Genomic DNA, 17,635 nt, shown 5'->3' with positions numbered 1-17,635 from the left:
CAGGCCCACACTCATGTCTACCACCACCCCCACCCCCCAGCCACCAGGGGCACCCTCCACCAGGCCCCCACGCATGTCTCCCACCCCCCCACCCCCCCAGCAGTGCAGGGGCAGCCTCCACCAGGCCCCCACTCATGTCTACCACCACCCCCACCCCCCAGCCACCAGGGGCACCCTCCACGAGGCCCCCACTCATGTCTCCCACCACCCCCACCCCTCACCAGTGCAGGGGAAGCCTCCACCAGGCCCCCACTCATGTCTCCCACCACCCCCACCCCCAGCATCCAGGGGCACCCTCCACCAGGCTCCCACTCATGTCTATCACCCCCCACCCCCCAGCAGTGCAGGGGCAGACTCCACCAGGCCCACACTCATGTCTCCCAGCACCACCACCCCCCAGCATCCAGGGGCACCCTCCACCAGGCCCCCACTCATGTCTCCCACCACCCCCACCCCCAGCTTTGCAGGGGCACCCTCCACCAGGCCCCCACTCATGTCTACCACCACCCCCACCCCCCAGCCACCAGGGGCACCCTCCACCAGGCCCCCACTCATGTCTCTCACCAGCCCCACCCCCCAGCATCCAGGGGCACCCTCCACCAGGCCCCCACTCATGTCCAACTCATGTCTCCCACCACCCCAACCCCCCAGCAGTGCAGGGGCAGCCTCCACCAGGCCCCCACTCATGTCCAACTCATGTCTCCCTGCACCCCCACCCCCCAGCAGTGCAGGGGCAGCCTCCACCAGGCCCCCACTCATGTCTACCATCGTCCCCACCCCCCCAGCAGTGCAGGGGCAGCCTCCACCAGGCCCCCACTCATGTCTACCATCACCCCCACCCCCCAGCAGTGCAGGGGCAGCCTCCACCAGGCCCCCACTCATGTCTACCATCACCCCCACCCCCCGGCAGTGCAGGGGCTGCCTCCACCAGGCCCCCACTCATGTCTACCATCGTCCCCACCCCCCAGCAGTGCAGGGGCACCCTCCACCAGGCCCCCACTCATGTCTACCACCACCCCCACCCCCCAGCCACCAGGGGCACCCTCCACCAGGCCCCCACTCATGTCTCTCACCAGCCCCACCCCCCAGCATCCAGGGGCACCCTCCACCAGGCCCCCACTCATGTCCAACTCATGTCTCCCACCACCCCACCCCCCAGCCACCAGGGGCACCCTCCACCAGGCCCCCACTCATGTCCAACTCATGTCTCCCTGCACCCCCACCCCCCAGCAGTGCAGGGGCAGCCTCCACCAGGCCCCCACTCATGTCTACCATCGTCCCCACCCCCCAGCAGTGCAGGGGCAGCCTCCACCAGGCCCCCACTCATGTCTACCATCACCCCCACCCCTCAGCAGTGCAGGGGCAGCCTCCACCAGGCCCCCACTCATGTCTCCCACCACCCCCACCCCCCAGCATCCAGGGGCACCCTCCACCAGGCCCCCACTCATGTCCAACTCATGTCTCCCACCACCCCCACCCCCAGCAGTGCAGGGGCAGCCTCCACCAGGCCCCCACTCATGTCCAACTCATGTCTCCCACCACCCCCACCCCCTAGCATCCAGGGGCACCCTCCACCAGGCCCCCACTCATGTCCAACTCATGTCTCCCACCACCCCCACCCCCCAGCAGTGCAGGGGCAACCTCCACAAGGCCCCCACTCATGTCTACCATCACCCCCCACCCCCCAGCAGTGCAGGGGCAGCCTCCACCAGAACCCCAATCATGACTACCATCACCCCCACCCCCCAGCAGTGCAGGGGCAGCCTCCACCAGGCCCCCACTCATGTCTCACACCACCCCCACCCCCCAGCAGTGCAGGGGCAGCCTCCACCAGGCCCCCACTCATGTCTCCCACCACCCCCACCCCCCAGCAGTGCAGGGGCACCCTCCACCAGGCCCCCACTCATGTCTACCACCACCCCCACCCCCCAGCCACCAGGGGCACCCTCCACCAGGCCCCCACTCATGTCTCCCACCACCCCCACCCCCCAGCAACAAGGGGCAGCCTCCACCAGGCCCCCACTCATGTCTCCCACCACCCCCACCCCCCAGAATCCAGGGGCACCCTCCACCAGGCTCCCACCCATGTCTATCACCCCCCCACCCCCCAGCAGTGCAGGGGCAGCCTCCACTAGGCCCCCACTCATGTCTACCACCACCCCCACCCCCCAGCCACCAGGGGCACCCTCCACCAGGCCCCCACTCATGTCTCCCACCATCCCCACCCCCCAGCAGTGCAGGAGCAGCCTCCACCAGGCCCCCACTCATGTCTCCCACCACCCCCACCCCCAGCATCCAGGGGCACCCTCCACCAGGCCCCCACTCATGTCCAACTCATGTCTCCCTGCACCCCCACCCCCCAGCAGTGCAGGGGCAGCCTCCACCAGGCCCCCACTCATGTCTACCATCGCCCCCACCCCCCAGCAGTGCAGGGGCAGACTCCACCAGGCCCACACTCATGTCTCCCAGCACCCCCACCCCCAGCATCCAGGGGCACCCTCCACCAGGCCCCCACTCATGTCTCCCACCACCCCCACCCCCCAGCTTTGCAGGGGCAGCCTCCACCAGGCCCCCACTCATGTCTACCATCACCCCCACCTCCCAACAGTGCAGGGGCACCCTCCACCAGGCCCCCACTCATGTCTACCACCACCCCCACCCCCCAGCCACCAGGGGCACCCTCCACCAGGCTCCCACTCATGTCTCTCACCAGCCCCACCCCCCAGCATCCAGGGGCACCCTCCACCAGGCCCCCACTCATGTCCAACTCATGTCTCCCACCACCCCCACCCCCCAGCAGTTCAGGGGCAGCCTCCACCAGGCCCCCACTCATGTCTCCCACCACCCCCACCCCCCAGCATCCAGGGGCACCCTCCACCAGGCTCCCACTCATGTCTATCACCCCCCCCACCCCCCAGCAGTGCAGGGGCAGACTCCACCAGGCCCACACTCATGTCTACCACCACCCCACCCCCCCCAGCCACCAGGAGCACCCTCCACCAGGCCCCACTCATGTCTCCCACCACCCCCACCCCCAGCAGTGCAGGGGCAGCCTCCACCAGGCCCCCACTCATGTCTACCACCACCCCCACCCCCCAGCCACCAGGGGCACCCTCCGCGAGGCCCCCACTCATGTCTCCCACCACCCCCACCCCTCAGCAGTGCAGGGGAAGCCTCCACCAGGCCCCCACTCATGTCTACCATCACCCCCACCCCCCAGCAGTGCAGGGGCAGCCTCCACCAGGCCCCCACTCATGTCTCCCACCACCCCCACCCCCCAGCCACCAGGGGCACCCTCCACCAGGCCCCCACTCATGTCTCCCACCACCCCCACCCCCCAGCATCCAGGGGCACCCTCCACCAGGCCCCCACTCATGTCCAACTCATGTCTCCCACCACCCCAACCCCCAGCAGTGCAGGGGCAGCCTCCACCAGGCCCCCACTCATGTCTACCATCACCCCCACACCTCAGCATCCAGGGGCACCCTCCACCAGGCCCCCACTCATGTCCAACTCATGTCTCCCACCACCCCCACCCCCCAGCATCCAGGTGCACCCTCCACCAGGCCCCCACTCATGTCCAACTCATGTCTCCCACCACCCCCACCCCCCAACAGTGCAGGGGCAGCCTCCACCAGGCCCCCAATCATGTCTACCATCACCCCCACCCCCCAGCAGTGCAGGGGCAGCCTCCACCAGGCCCCCACTTATGTCTCCCACCACCCCCACCCCCCAGCAGTGCAGGGGCAGCCTCCACCAGGCCCCCACTCATGTCTACCATCACCCCCACCCCCCGGCAGTGCAGGGGCAGCCTCCACCAGGCCCCCACTCATGTCTACCACCACCCCCACCCCCAGCCACCAGGGGCACCCTCCACCAGGCCCCCACTCATTTCTCCCACCACCCCCACTCCCCAGCAACGAGGGGCAGCCTCCACCAGGCCCCACTCATGTCTCCCACCACCACCACCCCCCAGCATCCAGGGGCACCCTCCACCAGGCTCCCACTCATGTCTATCATCCCCCCACCCCCCAGCAGTGCAGGGGCAGCCTCCACCAGGCCCACACTCATGTCTCCCAGCACCCCCACCCCCCCAGCATCCAGGGGCACCGTCCACCAGGCCCCACTCATGTCTCCCACCACCCCCACCCCCAGCAGTGCAGGGGCAGCCTCCACCAGGCCCCCACTCATGTCTACCACCACCCCCACCCCCCAGCCACCAGGGGCACCCTCCGCGAGGCCCCCACTCATGTCTCCCACCACCCCCACCCCTCAGCAGTGCAGGGGAAGCCTCCACCAGGCCCCCACTCATGTCTACCATCACCCCCACCCCCCAGCAGTGCAGGGGCAGCCTCCACCAGGCCCCCACTCATGTCTCCCACCACCCCCACCCCCCAGCCACCAGGGGCACCCTCCACCAGGCCCCCACTCATGTCTACCACCACCCCCACCCCCCAGCCACCAGGGGCACCCTCCGCGAGGCCCCCACTCATGTCTCCCACCACCCCCACCCCTCAGCAGTGCAGGGGAAGCCTCCACCAGGCCCCCACTCATGTCTACCATCACCCCCACCCCCCAGCAGTGCAGGGGCAGCCTCCACCAGGCCCCCACTCATGTCTCCCACCACCCCCACCCCCCAGCCACCAGGGGCAGCCTCCACCAGGCCCCCACTCATGTCTACCACCACCCCCACCCCCCAGCCACCAGGGGCACCCTCCGCGAGGCCCCCACTCATGTCTACCATCACCCCCACCCCCCAGCAGTGCAGGGGCACCCTCCACCAGGCCCCCACTCATGTCCAACTCATGTCTCCCACCACCCCCACCCCCAGCAGTGCAGGGGCAGCCTCCACCAGGCCCCCACTCATGTCTACCACCACCCCCACCCCCCAGCCACCAGGGGCACCCTCCGCGAGGCCCCCACTCATGTCTCCCACCACCCCCACCCCTCAGCAGTGCAGGGGAAGCCTCCACCAGGCCCCCACTCATGTCTACCATCACCCCCACCCCCCAGCAGTGCAGGGGCAGCCTCCACCAGGCCCCCACTCATGTCTCCCACCACCCCCACCCCCAGCAGTGCAGGGGCAGCCTCCACCAGGCCCCCACTCATGTCTACCACCACCCCCACCCCCCAGCCACCAGGGGCACCCTCCGCGAGGCCCCCACTCATGTCTCCCACCACCCCCACCCCTCAGCAGTGCAGGGGAAGCCTCCACCAGGCCCCCACTCATGTCTACCATCACCCCCACCCCCCAGCAGTGCAGGGGCAGCCTCCACCAGGCCCCCACTCATGTCTCCCACCACCCCCACCCCCCAGCCACCAGGGGCACCCTCCACCAGGCCCCCACTCATGTCTCCCACCACCCCCACCCCCCAGCATCCAGGGGCACCCTCCACCAGGCCCCCACTCATGTCCAACTCATGTCTCCCACCACCCCAACCCCCAGCAGTGCAGGGGCAGCCTCCACCAGGCCCCCACTCATGTCTACCATCACCCCCACACCTCAGCATCCAGGGGCACCCTCCACCAGGCCCCCACTCATGTCCAACTCATGTCTCCCACCACCCCCACCCCCCAGCATCCAGGTGCACCCTCCACCAGGCCCCCACTCATATCCAACTCATGTCTCCCACCACCCCCACCCCCCAACAGTGCAGGGGCAGCCTCCACCAGGCCCCCAATCATGTCTACCATCACCCCCACCCCCCAGCAGTGCAGGGGCAGCCTCCACCAGGCCCCCACTTATGTCTCCCACCACCCCCACCCCCCAGCAGTGCAGGGGCAGCCTCCACCAGGCCCCCACTCATGTCTACCATCACCCCCACCCCCCGGCAGTGCAGGGGCAGCCTCCACCAGGCCCCCACTCATGTCTACCACCACCCCCACCCCCAGCCACCAGGGGCACCCTCCACCAGGCCCCCACTCATTTCTCCCACCACCCCCACTCCCCAGCAACGAGGGGCAGCCTCCACCAGGCCCCCACTCATGTCTCCCACCACCCCCACCCCCCAGCATCCAGGGGCACCCTCCACCAGGCTCCCACTCATGTCTATCATCCCCCCACCCCCCAGCAGTGCAGGGGCAGCCTCCACCAGGCCCACACTCATGTCTCCCAGCACCCCCACCCCCCCAGCATCCAGGGGCACCGTCCACCAGGCCCTCACTCATGTCTCCCACCACCCCCACCCCCACCCCCCAGCAGTGCAGGGGCAGCCTCCACCAGGCCCCCACTCATGTCTCCCACCACCCCCACCCCCCAGCAATGAAGGGGCACCCTCCACCAGGCCCCCACTCATGTCTCCCACCACCCCCACCCCCCAGCATTGCAGGGGCAGCCTCCACCAGGCCCCCACTCATGTCTACCATCACCCCCACCCCGCAGCAGTGCAGGGGCACCCTCCACCAGGCCCCCACTCATGTCTACCACCACCCCCACCCCCCAGCCACCAGGGGCACCCTCCGCCAGGCCTCCACTCATGTCCCCCACCACCCCCACCCCCCAGCATCCAGGGGCACCCTCCACCAGGCCCCCACTCATGTCCAACTCATGTCTCCCACCACCCCCACCCCCCAGCAGTGCAGGGGCAGCCTCCACCAGGCCCCCACTCATGTCCAACTCATGTCTTCCTGCACCCCCACCCCCCAGCAGTGCAGGGGCAGCCTCCACCAGGCCCCCACTCATGTCTACCATCGCCCCCACCCCCCAGCAGTGCAGGGACAGCCTCCACCAGACCCCCACTCATGTCTACCATCACCCCCACCCCCCAGCAGTGCAGGGGCAGCCTCCACCAGGCCCCCACTCATGTCTCCCACCACCCCCACCCCCCAGCCACCAGGGGCACCCTCCACCAGTCCCCCACTCATGTCTCCCACCACCCCCACCCCCAAGCATCCAGGGGCACCCTCCACCAGGCCCCCACTCATGTCCAACTCATGTCTCCCACCACCCCCACCCCCAGCAGTGCAGGGGCAGCCTCCACCAGGCCCCCACTCATGTCTACCATCACCCCCACCCCCAGCAGTGCAGGGGCAGCCTCCACCACGCCCCCACTCATGTCTACCATCACCCCCACCCCCCAGCAGTGCAGGGGCAGCCTCCACCAGGCCCCCACTCATGTCTCCTACCCCCCCACCCCCCAGCAGTGCAGGGGCAGCCTCCACCAGGCCCCCACTCATGTCTACCATCACCCCCACCCCCCAGCAGTGCAGGGGCAGCCTCCACCAGGCCCCCACTCATGTCTACCACCACCCCCACCCCCCAGCAGTGCAGGGGCAGCCTCCACCAGGCCCCCACTCATGTCTCCCACCACCCCCACCCCCCAGCATCCAGGGGCACCCTCCACCAGGCTCCCACTCATGTCTATCACCCCCCCCCACCCCCCAGCAGTGCAGGGGCAGACTCCACCAGGCCCACACTCATGTCTACCACCACCCCACCCCTCCAGCCACCAGAGGCACCCTCCACCAGGCCCCCACTCATGTCTCCCACCACCCCCACCCCCAGCAGTGCAGGGGCAGCCTCCACCAGGCCCCCACTCATGTCTACCACCACCCCACCCCCCAGCCACCAGGGGCACCCTCCACGAGGCCCCCACTCATGTCTCCCACCACCCCCACCCCTCAGCAGTGCAGGGGAAGCCTCCACCAGGCCCCCACTCATGTCTCCCACCACCCCCAGCATCCAGGGGCACCCTCCACCAGGCTCCCACTCATGTCTATCACCCCCCACCCCCCAGCAGTGCAGGGGCAGACTCCACCAGGCCCACACTCATGTCTCCCAGCACCACCACCCCCCAGCATCCAGGGGCACCCTCCACCAGGCCCCCACTTATGTCTCCCACCACCCCCACCCCCCAACTTTGCAGGGGCAGCCTCCACCAGGCCCCCACTCATGTCTACCATCACCCCCACCCCCCAGCTTTGCAGGGGCACCCTCCACCAGGCACCTACTCATGTCTACCACCACCCCCACCCCCCAGCCACGAGGGGCACCCTCCACCAGGCCCCCACTCATGTCTCTCACCAGCCCCACCCCCCCAGCATCCAGGGGCACCCTCCACCAGGCCCCCTCTCATGTCCAACTCATGTCTCCCACCACCCCCACCCCCCGGCAGTGCAGGGGCAGCCTCCACCAGGCCCCCACTCATGTCCAACTCATGTCTCCCTGCACCCCCACCCCCCAGCAGTGCACGGGCAGCCTCCACCAGGCCCCCACTCATGTCTACCATCGCCCCCACCCCCCAGCAGTGCAGGGGCAGCCTCCACCAGGCCCCCACTCATGTCTACCATCACCCCCACCCCCCAGCAGTGCAGGGGCAGCCTCCACCAGGCCCCCACTCATGTCTCCCACCACCCCACCCCCCAGCCACCAGGGGCACCCTCCATCAGGCCCCCACTCATGTCCAACTCATGTCTCCCTGCACCCCCACCCCCCAGCAGTGCAGGGGCAGCCTCCACCAGGCCCCCACTCATGTCTACCATCGCCCCCACCCCCCAGCAGTGCAGGGGCAGACTCCACCAGGCCCACACTCATGTCTCCCAGCACCCCCACCCCCAGCATCCAGGGGCACCCTCCACCAGGCCCCCACTCATGTCTCCCACCACCCCCACCCCCCAGCTTTGCAGGGGCAGCCTCCACCAGGCCCCCACTCATGTCTACCATCGCCCCCACCCCCCAGCAGTGCAGGGGCAGCCTCCACCAGGCCCCCACTCATGTCTACCATCACCCCCACCCCCCAGCAGTGCAGGGGCAGCCTCCACCAGGCCCCCACTCATGTCTACCATCACCCCCACCCCCCAGCAGTGCAGGGGCAGCCTCCACCAGGCCCCCACTCATGCCTGCCACCACCCCCACCCCCCAGCATCCAGGGGCACCCTCCACCAGGGCCCCATTCATGCCCAACTCATGTCTCCCACCACCCCCACCCCCAGCAGTGCAGGGGCAGCCTCCACCAGGCCACCACTCATGTCCAACTCATGTCTCCCACCACCCCCACCCCCCAGCAGTGCAGGGGCAGCCTCCACCAGGCCACACTCATGTCTACCATCACCCCCCACCCCCCAGCAGTGCAGGGGCAGCCTCCACCAGGCCCCCAATCAGGTCTACCATCACCCCCACCCCCCAGCAGTGCAGGGGCAGCCTCCACCAGGCCCCCACTCATGTCTCCCACCACCCCCACCCTCCAGCAGTGCAGGGGCAGCCTCCACCAGGCCCCCACTCATGTCTACCATCACCCCCACCCCCCAGCAGTGCAGGGGCAGCCTCCACCAGGCCCCCACTCATGTCTACCACCACCCCCACCCCCCAGCCACCAGGGGCACCCTCCACCAGGCCCCCACTCATGTCTCCCACCACCCCCACCCCCCAGCAACGAGGGGCAGCCTCCACCAGGCCCCCACTCATGTCTCCCACCACCCCCACCCCCCAGCATCCAGGGGCACCCTCCACCAGGCTCCCACTCATGTCTATCACCCCCCCACCCCCCAGCACCAGGCCCACACTCATGTCTCACAGCAACCCCACCCCCCAGCATCCAGGGGCACCGTCCACCAGGCCCTCACTCATGTCTCCCACCACCCCCACCCCCCAGCAGTGCAGGGGCAGCCTCCACCAGGCCCCCACTCATGTCTCCCACCACCCCCACCCCCCAGCAGTGCAGGGGCAACCTCCACCAGGCCCCCACTCATGTCTCCCACCACCCCCACCCCCCAGCATCCAGGGGCACCCTCCACCAGGCCCCCACTCATGTCTCCCACCACCCCCACCCCCCAGCTTTGCAGGGGCAGCCTCCACCAGGCCCCCACTCATGTCTACCATCGCCCCCACCCCCCAGCAGTGCAGGGGCAGCCTCCACCAGGCCCCCACTCATGTCTACCATCACCCCCACCCCCCAGCAGTGCAGGGGCAGCCTCCACCAGGCCCCCACTCATGTCTACCATCACCCCCACCCCCCAGCAGTGCAGGGGCAGCCTCCACCAGGCCCCCACTCATGCCTGCCACCACCCCCACCCCCCAGCATCCAGGGGCACCCTCCACCAGGGCCCCATTCATGCCCAACTCATGTCTCCCACCACCCCCACCCCCAGCAGTGCAGGGGCAGCCTCCACCAGGCCACCACTCATGTCCAACTCATGTCTCCCACCACCCCCACCCCCCAGCAGTGCAGGGGCAGCCTCCACCAGGCCACACTCATGTCTACCATCACCCCCCACCCCCCAGCAGTGCAGGGGCAGCCTCCACCAGGCCCCCAATCAGGTCTACCATCACCCCCACCCCCCAGCAGTGCAGGGGCAGCCTCCACCAGGCCCCCACTCATGTCTCCCACCACCCCCACCCTCCAGCAGTGCAGGGGCAGCCTCCACCAGGCCCCCACTCATGTCTACCATCACCCCCACCCCCCAGCAGTGCAGGGGCAGCCTCCACCAGGCCCCCACTCATGTCTACCACCACCCCCACCCCCCAGTCACCAGGGGCACCCTCCACCAGGCCCCCACTCATGTCTCCCACCACCCCCACCCCCCAGCAACGAGGGGCAGCCTCCACCAGGCCCCCACTCATGTCTCCCACCACCCCCACCCCCCAGCATCCAGGGGCACCCTCCACCAGGCTCCCACTCATGTCTATCACCCCCCCACCCCCCAGCACCAGGCCCACACTCATGTCTCACAGCAACCCCACCCCCCAGCATCCAGGGGCACCGTCCACCAGGCCCTCACTCATGTCTCCCACCACCCCCACCCCCCAGCAGTGCAGGGGCAGCCTCCACCAGGCCCCCACTCATGTCTCCCACCACCCCCACCCCCCAGCAGTGCAGGGGCAACCTCCACCAGGCCCCCACTCATGTATCCCACCACCCCCACCCCCCAGCAGTGCAGGGGCAGCCTCCACCAGGCCCCCACTCATGTCTACCATCACCCCCACCCCCCAGCAGTGCAGGGGCACCCTCCACCCGGCCCCCACTCATGTCTACCACCACCCCCACCCCCCAGCCACCAGGGGCACCCTCCGCCAGGCCCCCACTCATGTCCCCCACCACCCCCACCCCCCAGCATCCAGGGGCACCCTCCACCAGGCCCCCACTCATGCCCAACTCATGTCTCCCACCACCCCCACCCCCCAGCAGTGCAGGGGCAGCCTCCACCAGGCCCCCACTCATGTCCAGCTCATGTCTCCCTGCACCCCCACCCCCCAGCAGTGCAGGGGCAGCCTCCACCAGGCCCCCACTCATGTCTACCATCGCCCCACCCCCCAGCAGTGCAGGGGTAGCCTCCACCAGGCCCCCACTCATGTCTCCCACCACCCCCACCCCCCAGCCACAAGGGGCACCCTCCACCAGGCCCCCACTCATGTCTCCCACCACCCCACCCTCCAGCATCCAGGGGCACCCTCCACCAGGCCCCCACTCATGTCCAACTCATGTCTCTCACCACCCCCACCCCAGCAGTGCAGGGGCAGCCTCCACCAGGCCCCCACTCATTTCTACCATCACCCCCACACCCCAGCATCCAGGGGCACCCTCCACCAGGCCCCCACTCATGTCCAACTCATGTCTCCCACCACCCCCACCCCCCAGCATCCAGGGGCACCCTCCACCAGGCCCACACTCATGTCCAACTAATGTCTCCCACCACCCCCACCCCCACCCCCACCCCCCAGTATCCAGGGGCACCCTCCACCAGGCCCCCACTCATGTCCAACTCATGTCTCCCACCACCCCCAACACCCAGCAGTGCAGGGGCAGCCTCCACCAGGCCCCCACTCATGTCTCCCACCACCCCCACCCCCCAGCAGTGCAGGGGCAGCCTCCACCAGGCCCCCACTCATGTCTACCACCACCCCCACCCCCCAGCATCCAGGAGCACCCTCCACCAGGCCCCCACTCAGGTCTACCACCACCCCCACCCCCCAGCAGTGCAGGGGCAGCCTCCACCAGGCCCCCACTCATGTCTACCACCACCCCCACCCCCCAGCCACCAGGGGCAGCCTCCACCAGGCCCCCACTCATGTCTACCACCACCCAAACCCCCCAGCATCCAGGGGCACCCTCCACCAGGCCCCCACTCGTATCTACCATCACCCCCACCCCCCCAGCAGTGCAGGGGCACCCTCCACCAGGCCCCCACTCATGTCTACCATCACCCCCACCCCCCAGAAGTGCAGGGGCAGCCTCCACCAGGCCCCCACTCATGTCTCCCACAACCCCCAACCCCCAGCAGTGCAGGGGCAGCCTCCACCAGGCCCCCACTCATGTCTACCATCACCCCACCCCCCAGCAGTGCAGGGGCACCCTCCACCAGGCCCCTCACTCATGTCTACCACCACCCCCACCCCCCACCCCCCAGCCACCAGGGGCACCCTCCACCAGGCCCCCACTCATGTCCCCCACCACCCCCAGCATCCAGGGGCACCCTCCACCAGGCCCCCACTCATGTCCAAATCATGTCTCCCACCACTCCCACCACCCCCACCCCCCAGCAGTGCAGGGGCAGCCTCCACCAGGCCCCCACTCATGTCTACCATCGCCCCCCACCCCCCAGCAGTGCAGGGGCAGCCTCCACCAGGCCCCCACTCATGTCTACCATCACCCCCACCCCCCAGCATCCAGGGGCACCCTCCACCAGGCCCCCACTCATGTCCAACTCATGTCTCCCACCACCCCCACCCCCCAGCAGTGCAGGGGCAGCCTCCACCAGGCCCCCACTCATGTCCAACTCATGTCTCCCACCACCCCCACCCCCCAGTAGTGCAGGGGCAGCCTCCACCAGGCCCTCACTCACGTCTCCCACCACCCCCACCCCCCAGCAGTGCAGGGGCACCCTCCACCAGGCTCTCACTCATGTCTCCCACCACCCCCACCCCCCAGCAGTGCAGGGGCAGCCTCCACCAGGCCCCCGCTCATGTCTACCATCACCCCCACCCCCCAGCAGTGCAGGGGCACCCTCCACCAGGGCCCCACTCATGTCTACCACCACCCCCACCCCCCAGCCACCAGGGGCACCCTCCACCAGGCCCCCACTCATGTCCAACTCATGTCTCCCACCACCCCCACCCCCCAGCATCCAGGGGCACCCTCCACCAGGCCCACACTCATGTCCAACTAATGTCTCCCACCACCCCCACCCCCCAGTATCCAGGGGCACCCTCCACCAGGCCCCCACTCATGTCCAACTCATGTCTCCCACCACCCCCAACACCCAGCAGTGCAGGGGCAGCCTCCACCAGGCCCCCACTCATGTCTCCCACCACCCCCACCCCCCAGCAGTGCAGGCGCAGCCTCCACCAGGCCCCCACTCATGTCTACCACCACCCCCACCCCCCAGCATCCAGGGGCACCCTCCACCAGGCCCCCACTCAGGTCTACCACCACCCCCACCCCCCAGCAGTGCAGGGGCAGCCTCCACCAGGCCCCCACTCATGTCTACCACCACCCCCACCCCCCAGCCACCAGGGGCACCCCCCACCAGGCCCCCACTCATGTCTACCATCACCCCCACCCCCCAGCATCCAGGGGCACCCTCCACCAGGCCCCCACTCATATCTACCATCACCCCCACCCCCCAGCAGTGCAGGGGCACCCTCCACCAGGCCTCCACTCATGTCTACCATCACCCCCACCCCCCAGAAGTGCAGGGGCAGCCTCCACCAGGCCCCCACTCATGTCTCCCACCACCCCCACCCCCCAGCAGTGCAGGGGCAGCCTCCACCAGGCCCCCACTCATGTCTACCATCACCCCCACCCCCCAGCAGTGCAGGGGCAGCCTCCACCAGGCCCCCACTCATGTCTACCACCACCCCCACCCCCCAGCATCCAGGGGCATCCTCCACCAGGCCCCCACTCATGTCTCCCACCACCCCCACCCCCCAGCAGTGCAGGGGCAGCCTCCACCAGGCCCCCACTCATGTCTCCCACCACCCCCACTCCTTAGCATCCAGGGGCACCCTCCACCAGGCCCCCACTCATGTCTACCATCACCCCCACCCCCCAGCAGTGCAGGGGCAGCCTCCATCAGGCCTCCACTCATGTCTCCCACCACCCCCACCCCCCAGTAGTGCAGGGGCAGCCTCCACCAGGCCCCCACTCATGTCTACCATCACCCCCACCCCCCAGCAGTGCAGGGGCAGCCTCCACCAGGCCCCCACTCATGTCTACCACCTCCCCCACCCCCCAGCCACCAGGGGCACCCTCCACCAGGCCCCCACTCATGTCTACCACCACTCCCCCCCCCAGCCACCAGGGGCACCCTCCACCAGGCCCCCACTCATGTCTACCATCACCCCCACCCCCAGCATCCAGGGGCACCCTCCATCAGGCCCCCACTCATGTCTACCACCACCCCCACCCCCCAGCCACCAGGGGCACCCTCCACCAGGCCCCCACTCATGTCTCCCACCACCCCCACCCCCCAGCCACCAGGGGCACCCTCCACCAGGCCCCCACTCATGTCTCCCACCACCCCCACCCCCCAGCATCTAGGGGCACCCTCCACCAGGCCCCCACTCATGTCTCCCACCACCCCCACCCCCCAGGGGCACCCTCCACCAGGCCCCCACTCATGTCTCCCACCACCCCCACCCCCCTGCCACCAGCAGCACCCTCCACCAGGCCCCCACTCGTCTCCCACCACCCCCACCCCCCAGCATCCAGGGGCACCCTCCACCAGGCCCCCACTCATGTCTCCCACCACCCCCACCCCCCAGGGGCACCCTCCACCAGGCCCCCACTCATGTCTCCCACCACCCCCAGCATCCAGGGGCACCCTCCACCAGGCCCCCACTCATGTCCAACTCATGTCTCCCACCACCCCCACCCCCCAGCAGTGCAAGGGCAGCCTCCACCAGGCCCCCACTCATGTCTCCCACCACCCCCACCCCCCAGCCACCAGGGGCACCCTCCACCAGGTCCCCACTCATGTCTCCCACCACCCCCACCCCCCAGCATCCAGGGGCACCCTCCACCAGGCCCCCACGCATGTCCAACTCATGTCTCCCACCACCCCCACCCCCCAGCATCCAGGGGCAGCCTCCACCAGGCCCCCACTCATGTCTACCATCACCCCACCCCCCAGCATCCAGGGGCACCCTCCACCAGGCCCCCACTCATGTCTACCACCACCCCCACCCCCAGCCACCAGGGGCACCCTCCACCAGGCCCCCACTCATGTCTACCACCACCCCCACCCCCCAGCCACCAGGGGCACCCTCCACCAGGCCCCCACTCATGTCTCCCACCACCCCCACCCCCCAGCATCCAGGGCCAGCCTCCACCAGGCCCCCACTCATGTCTACCACCACCCCCACCCCCAGCCACCAGGGGCACCCTCCACCAGGCCCCCACTCATGTCTACCATCACCCCCACCCCCAGCATCCAGGGGCACCCTCCACCAGGCCCCCACTCATGTCTACCACCACCCCCACCCCCCAGCCACCAGTGGCACCCTCCACCAGGCCCCCACTCATGTCCAACTCATGTCTCCCACCACCCCCACCCCCCAGCAGTGCAGGGGCAGCCTCCACCAGGCCCCCAATCATGTCTCCCACCACCCCCACCCCCCAGCATCCAGGGGCACCCTCCACCAGGCCCCCACTCATGTCCAACTCATGTCTCCCACCACCCCCAACCCCCAGAAGTGCAGGGGCAGCTGGAGGGTGCCCCTGCACTGCTGGGGGTGGGGTGGTGGGAGACATGAGTGGGAGCCTGGTGGAGGGTGCCCCTGGTGGCTGGGGGTGGTGGTAGACATGAGTGGGGGCCTGGTGAAGGGTGCCCCTGGTGGCTGGGAGTGCAGGGGGACATGCATTGGTGGGCAGTAGTGCAAGGTGACATGTGGGTTGGCTGGGGGGCATGGCCATGGTGGATGGGGTGCCTGCAGGACATGTGCAGGGTAGGCCCCTGTGGTGTGGGCCACCTGCAGGGGCCGTGGAGGGCGTAGAGGGAACACCTGGGAGGACCCACACGTGCAATTCACGTGTGGTGCACCCCGCGCACCCCTGGAATACACGTACCCTGATGGAATCACGTGTGATACTTCCTGCGCACCCCTGAAATACACGTACCCTGCTGCTTTTGCGTGTGATACTTCCCACGCACCCCTGGAATACACGTACCCTGCTGCTTTTGCGTGTGATACTTCCCGCGCACCCCTGGAATGCACGTACCCTGATGGAATCGCGTGTGATACTTCTCGCGCACCCCTGAAATACACGTACCCTGCTGCTTTTGCGTGTGATACCTCCCGCGCACCCCTCAAATACACGTACCCTGCTGCTTTTGCGTGTGATACTTCCCGCGCACCCCTAAAATACACGTACCCTGCTGCTTTTGCGTGTGATACTTCCCGCGCACCCCTGAAATACACGTACCCTGCTGCTTTTGCGTGTGATACTTCCCGCGCACCCCTGGAATACACGTACCCTGCTGTTTTTGCGTGTGATACTTCCCGCGCACCCCTGGAACACACGTGCCCTGATGGAATCGCGTGTGTTACTTCCCACGCATCCCTGATGTACACGTACCCAGGACAATCGATTGTGGAACTTCCCGCGAACCACTGAAATACACGTTCCCCGCTTGGCGTTTGCTGTTTGGCAGCCCTGTGAACTGGTCCAGGGTTAGCGCAGCCCTTTGCGATGATTTGGGGATTTTGAAGGCTTTTCCTTGCGCAAGGGCGTTCTTGGGGGCGTAACTGGCGCTGCTGCAGGGTCGCTGCGCCACTCTGCGCCACGGCTGGTTTCGGAGGCTAAAATCCATGAATACGCTGTGCGATGAAAAGGATTTTTTCGCACGCAACTGGCGCAGTGTATCGCACGGGGACACTGTGCGCCAGCCGCGTGCGCCATTTTTGTGCGAATTTCTATGAATTACCCTGTAAACTTGTTGATGCTTGTTTAAAGATTTGCCCCTGTTGCTAAATATTATGTTGAGAGTTAATACTCAGAAGGGCAGGACGGTCTACCACTCGACACTGAATCAGAACGTGGGCACTGGAGGTGTGACAGACCTTGCTGAACAGCTGGCATCACCACAGCGTGATCAATATTAAACAGACTTGAGCTTGGGCCAGTAACGCAAGTCCTCTGACTCAGCGGTGGCCAACCCTGGTTTGCCACTGTGGATGCAGCATCTGCCAGGCTCAAGACCACCTCCAAGTCCACTCCTACATGAGCTTCATCTACTGTAATTATCTTCTGAGTTGGATCATCTGTCATCGCACCATCTGTGTCCACCAATACAGGCTCCACCAGTGTCCTTTCAAATACAGCTTTAACAGATGGTTGAGTAAACAAAGAACAGATCCTTTTCCACAAGGCTTGTGTGTTTAAATGCTGGAGCGGCCTGTTCTTGGTTTTATTCAGTAACTGATTTTTTCGAGCACATGTAACATTCAAATTACTCACCCCTTCCCCCATTCGCTTTTCTTCAAGTTGCTGTTTGTCACTATTTGTGGCTCACATGTTTCATCCAGACAAATTACATCATCTGCGATGACCAAACCATCACTGACCCTCACATCTGTCTCTGCACAGAGAGTCTGAGCATAGGATGCTTTACCACCTCCTTTTACCACAGGTAGATCAGGGACAATTGACTTTTCAGGCTCAATAACATTGTTTGAATTAGGCAGAGCAAAAACAAAGAG

The sequence above is a fragment of the Ambystoma mexicanum genome, chromosome 14, assembly GCF_040938575.1.
Source record: "Ambystoma mexicanum isolate Mex_15411 chromosome 14, UKY_AmexF1_1, whole genome shotgun sequence".
Lineage (NCBI taxonomy): Eukaryota > Metazoa > Chordata > Amphibia > Caudata > Ambystomatidae > Ambystoma > Ambystoma mexicanum.
Note: the sequence above shows the minus strand (reverse complement) of the source record.